Raw genomic sequence first — 6,411 nt, 5'->3', positions numbered from 1 at the left:
AAACAAAAAACAAAAAAAAAAACAGATTTTCCGCTTAGAGCCTCCAGAAGAAACGTAGCCCTGCTGACACCTTGACTTTAGACTTCTGACCTCCAAAACTATAAGAAAATTAATTTATTGTGTTTTAAGTCACTAAGTTTGTGGTTATATGTTACAGCAACAATAGGAAACTAATACAATTACCTTGACACTTTTGAAGAGCACTAGTTTTGTAGAATGTGTCTAATTTGAGCTTATCTGATGTTTTCTTATGATTAGATTGAGGTTATGCTGGATTTTTTTTTGGAATTTTTGCAACAATACTAAAGAGATGACATGTCCTTTTCAATGCATCATATCAGGGTGTACTGTTGTCAATGAGCTATATTACTGATGATGGTAACCTTGATCACTTGCTTAAGGTGGTGTCCACTAGTTCTCTCCACTGTAAACTTTTATTTTTCCTATTGTAACTGACAAACATTTGAAGGGCGATACTTTGAGACTATGCTGATATCTTATTTCTCCTGAATCTTCGCCCATTAATTTTAGCATCCATCAATGTTTCTTACTTGCAATAAATATTATTATGGTGTTTGCTTAATGATGTTTATCTGTTTCCATTATTCCTTCTACATTTATTAATTAGAATTCTTCTGTAAGAAAGATCTATCCCCCCTACACATGTTGTTTATTCACTTATTTACTTATATCAGTATGCTCCCAAATATATTTATTTTATTCTATGGGTTATAATCCATTACCATCATTATTTTTCTCTTCAATTGCTTTATTTTATTTTTAAATTTATTTTTCAATTAGAGTTGATATTTAATATTAATTTTTATTAATTTCAGGTGTATAGCATAGTGGTTAGACATTTATATAATTTATATAGTGATTCCCCCCAATTAGTCTAGTACCCACTTGGCACTATACATAATTACTAAAATATTATTGACTATATCCCCTATGTTATACTTCACATCCCCATGACTACTTTATAACTACCAATTTGTACTTCTTAATCCCTTCACCTTTTTCACCCAGCCCCCAACCCGCCTCCCATCTGGCAATCTACTGTTTGTTCTCTGTATCTATGAGTGTTTCCATTTTGTTTATTTGTTTATTTTGTTCTTTAGATTTCACATTTAAGTGAAATCATGTGGTATTTGTCTTTCTCTATCTGACTTATTTCACTTAACATAATATCCTCTAGGTCCATCCATGTCATTGCAAATCAAAGATTTCATTTTTTATGGCTGAGTAATATTCCATTGTATATATGTACCACCTCTTCTTTATCCAATCATCTGTTGATGAAGACTTAAATTGCTTCCATATCTTGGCTATTGTAAATAGTGCTGCAGTGAACATAGGAGTGCATATATCTTTTCAAATTGGTGTTTTGGTTTTCCTTAGATAAATACTCAGAAGTGGAATTGCTGGGTCACAAGGTATTTCTATTTTTAATCTTTTTAATCTTTTGAGGATTATTTTCCATAGTGGCTAGACCAATTTGCAATCCCATCAATAATGTATGAGATATCTCATTGTTTTGTTTTTTCAACTTATAAATTAAATTTTTTTCTGGCTTTATTGAAATATAATAGACAACTAGTTACTCATATTTGCATTGTACAATTCAATGAATTTTTTTCAATTATAGTTGGCATAAAATAATGTATTAGTTTCAGTTGTACAGCACAGTGATCAGAGATCTATACAACCCATGAAGTGATCACCTCACAAAATCTAGTACCCTTCTTCTCCCTACATATTTATTACAACATTGTTAATTATCTTCCTTATGCTACACTTGCCTATTTTGTATAACTATCCATTTGTATTTCTTAATTCCCTTGCCCTTTTTCACCATTCCCCCAAACTCCCTCCCATCTAGCAGACCTCAAAATAATTTCTGTATTTGTGAGTTTATTTCCATTTTTGTTATTGTTGTTGTTTATTTTCTTCTTTAGATTCTGCATGTACGTGAAATCATCTGATGTTTGTCTTTTTCTATCTGACTTATTTCATTCAGCACTATACCCTCTACATCCATCAAGGCTATCTTTTTTCCATCTCCTTCCCTTTAGTCTGTGTGTATCTTTTAATCTGAAGTGAGTCTCTTGTAGGCAGCATATGGAGGGGGCTTGTTTTCTTATCCATTCAGCCACCCTATCTTTTGATTGGAGCACTTAATTCTTTTCCATTTGAGGTACTTGTTGATAGGAAAGTAGTTATTACCATTCTTTATTCATTTTTTTGACACATGTTTTTTTCTTCTTAAAGAAGTCCCTCCAACATTTCCTGTAATACTGGCTTAGTGTTAATAAATTCCCTTAGCTTATTTTTGTCTGGGAAGCTCTTTATCTGTCCTTCGACTCTAAATGATAGCTTTGCTGGTAAAGTATTCTTGGTTGTAGATCCTGGGTTTTCATCACTTTGAATATTTTGTGTCAAACTCTTCTGTCCTGCAAAGTTTCTTTTGAGAAATCAGCTGCCAGTCTTATGGGTGCTCCCTTATAGATAACTAATTGCTTTACTCTTGCTGCATTTAAGATTCTTTCTTTGTATTTAACCTTTAACATTTTAATTATAATGTGTCTTGGTGTGGGCCTCTTTGGTTCATATTTTTTGGGACTCCAAGCTTCCTGGGTTGTATGTCTATTTCCTTCACCAGGTTAGGGAAATGGTCCATCATTATTTCTTCAAATAACTCTTCAACTTCTTGTTTTCCTTCAAGTACCCCTATGACACAGATATTTTTGCATTTAATGGTGTCCCACAGGCTCCTTAAATTATCATCATATTCTTGGTTACTTTATTCCTGTCATTCTGATTGAGCGTCCTTGGATTCCCCTTCCCTTATATCGATGGTTCAATCCTCTTCTTTATCTTCTCCATTGATTCTCTCTAATATACTCTTCATCTCGGATAATGTATTCCTCATTTCTGACTGGTTCCTTTTTATAATTTCCATTACCATTTTTATGCTTTCTTTTTTATCTTTTTGTTAAAGTTCTTACTGAGTTCATCTACTCTTTCCCTAAGTTCATTGAGCATCTTCATAACCAGTGTTTTGAACTCTGCATCTCTTAGATGCCTGACTCCATTATTCCTGGATCTCTGTTCTGTTCTCTCATGTTTTCTGCTTCTTCATATTCCCATTTTAGCTGCCTTTCTGTGTCTGTTTCTACGTACTAAGCAAAGCTCCTAAGTCTCCCTGTCTTATTAGTGCGACTTTGTGTAGTAGGTGTCCAGTGGCATCTACTGAGAGGGATTCAGCTGCAGATCAAATTTAGCTCCAGCCTGTGCCCCTCCAGGGCCACCTGTTAAGATTCAGCAAGCAATCCACAGATGTTGTGCTTATAGTTGCTCCAAGAGGCCATTCCAGAAACTGAGGCCAGCTGCCACAAGTGTGCATCTTGGGGTTGGCTCAGCAAGGAGCACCAGACTCACCAAGGACACAACTAGATGTAGCTTGGGTAGGGCCTCAAGCTGGAGGAGATGAAGTTTCAGGGAATGCTCTGGGCAGAGTGACCTCTGTTATCTAGTTTGATGATGTCTCAGCTATAAAGACATTGAGTCTGCACCCTGGGAGCGGGAAGGGCTCAACAGAGGAACAATGGATACTGCCAGTGCTTCTGCCTGGGAGAGACCTTGACTCAGGCCCTTGCTCCTACAGCTCAGTGTCCCCCTGGAAGTCCCTGGTGCCCCCCGAGCAGCCAATATGGTGCTGGTGCTCAGAGCAAGCAGGTCCATCACTGTGAAAGTCCGCTCACAGATACAGCACCTTTAAGAGGCACTTGCCACTGCCGGCTGCCACTGCCGCAGCCTCTGTCCTATTCAGTTGCTGGATACTGGGCAGCCTTGCGTCTTTGCCCTGCCCTACCTTCTACCACTGCAGGGTGATTTCTTATTTCTCTCCCTAGTTGTAGTGCTTCTGTTCATCTATGTCCCAGGCAACTTTCCTTGCTGTTTACTCCATGTTTCTGTCACAACTTTGAAGGGGCCGCAAGAGGGATGAACAAAGCCTCTATCATCTACACCGTTTTTCTCTTATTATGGGAAAATTTGCATTTCTCTGATGATTAGTGACGTTGAACATATTTTTTATCTAATTTTATAATTAGTTTCAAGTATACAGTACATTGGTTAGACATTTATACAGTTTATAAAACATTCCCCCTAATTGCTCTTTCTCTCCTCCGGCTCTCCACCTAGCCATAACATTAATGCTAACTGCGTTCCCTATGCCATACTTCTCATCCCCGTGGCCATCTATCAACTACTGATTTGTACTTCTTTAACTTTTTACCCCTTTCTTCCAGCCCCGCAACCCCTCCCCTCTGGCCATCATCAGATTGTCCTCTATATTTGTGAGTCTGTTTTTGATTAGTTTGTTCTTTTTGTTCCTTAGATTCTGTATATAACTGAAATCACATGGTATTTATCTTTCTCTGTCTGACTTATTTCACTCAACATAATAGCCTCTAGGTCCATCGATGTCATTTCAAATGGTAGGATTTCATTTTTTTAATGGCTGAGTAATAGTCCATTGTATATATGAACCATAACTTCTTTATCCAATTATCTGCTTTATGGGCATTTAGGTTAGGTCCATATCTTGGCTATCTTAAATTGTGCTGCCATGAATATAGGGGTGCATAGATCTTTATGAATTATCCTTTTGGTTTTCTTTGGATAAATACCCAGAAGTGTAATTGCTGGGTCAAAAGGTATATCCATTTTTAATTTTTTGAGACACCTCCAGACTGTTTTCCATAGTGGCTGCTATGGAGAGTTCCCTTTTCTCCACATCCTCGCCGACACTTGTTGTTCTTTGATTTATTGATGATAGCCATTCCGACAGGTGTGAGGTGTTATCTCATTGTGGTTTTAATTTGCATTTTTTTCTGATGATTAATGACCTTGAGCATCTTTTCATATGTCTATTGGCCACCTGTATTTCCTCTTTGGAGAAATATCTGTTCAGGTCTTCTGCCCATGTTTTAATTGGACTGTTTGTTTTTTGTTGTTGAGTTGTATGATTTCTTTATAAATTTTGGATATTAACCCCTTATCAGATGTGTCATTGGCAAATATCTTCTCTCATTAGGCAGGTTGTCTTTTCATTTTGTTGATAGTTTCCTTTGCTGTGCAAAAGCATTTTAGTTTGATGTAGTCCCATTTGTTTATTTTTTCTTTTGTTTCTCTTGCCTAAGGAAATGTATCAGAAAAAAAAATACTAATAGCAATATCAGAGACTTTACTGCCTTTTTTTTTTCTAGAAGTTTTATGGTTTCAGGTCTTACACGTAAGTCTTTAATCCATTTTGAGTTTATTCTTCTATATGGTGTAATAAGGTGGTCCAGTTTCTTTCTTTCTTTTTTTATTCTTTTTTCTTTTTTTTGTATCTATCTGTCCAGTTTTCCCAACACCATGTTGGGAGGTTTTTGATTACTGATTCTATTTCATTGGTGGTAATCAGTCAGTTCAGATTTCTGTTTCTTTTTGACTCAGTCTTAGAAGACTGCATGTTTCTAGGAATGTATACATTTCTTCTAGATTGTCCAATTTGTTGGCATATAATTGCTTGTAGTATTTTCTTATGATCCTTTATATTTCTGTGGAGTTCGTAGTTATTTCTCCTCTTTCATTTCTGATTTTATTTATTTGAGTCCTCTCTCTTTTTTCCTTGATGAGTCTGGCTAAGGGCCTGTCAATTTTGTTTATCCTTTCAAAGAACCAGCTCTTGGTTTCATTAATCTTTTATATTGTTTTTGTAGACTCTATTTCATTTATTTCTACTCTGATGTTTATTATTTCCTTCCTTCTATTCACTTTGGGCTTTCTTTGCTGTTCTTTTTCTAGTTTTTTGGTTTTGTTTTTTTTTTAAGTATAAGTTTGGAGTGTTTATTTGGGATTTTTCTTGTTTTTTGAGGTAGGCCTATATTGCTCTGAATTTCTCTCTTTGGCCTGCTTTCCTTGTGTCCCATAGATTCTTGGTTGTTGTGTTTTCATTTTCATTTGTCTCAAGATATCTTTTGATTTTTTTCCCTTGATCTCATTGCTAACTCATTCATTATTTATTAGCATATTATTTAGCCTCCATGTGTTTGAGTGTTTTTTAGTTTTTTTTCTTATAAATGATTTCTTGCTTCATAGAACTGTGGTTGGAGAAGACAGTTGATATGATTTCAATCTTCTTAAATTCATTGAGGCTCATTTTATGGCCTAACATGTCTATCTTGGAAATGTTTCATATGCACTTGAAAAGAATGTACATTCTGCTACTTTGAGTAGAATGCTCTAAAAATATCAATTAAAGCCATCTGGTCTGATGTGTCATTTAAGATCGCTGTTTCCTTGTTGATTTTCTGTCTGGAAAATCTTTCCATCAGTGTCAATGGGGTGTTAAAGTCCCCA

This window comes from Pteropus medius, unplaced genomic scaffold (assembly GCF_902729225.1).
Source record: "Pteropus medius unplaced genomic scaffold, Ma_sr-lr_union100, whole genome shotgun sequence".
Classification (NCBI taxonomy): Eukaryota; Metazoa; Chordata; class Mammalia; order Chiroptera; family Pteropodidae; genus Pteropus; species Pteropus medius.
The sequence above is the reverse complement of the archived record's forward strand: the minus strand, read 5'-3'. Positions refer to the sequence as shown.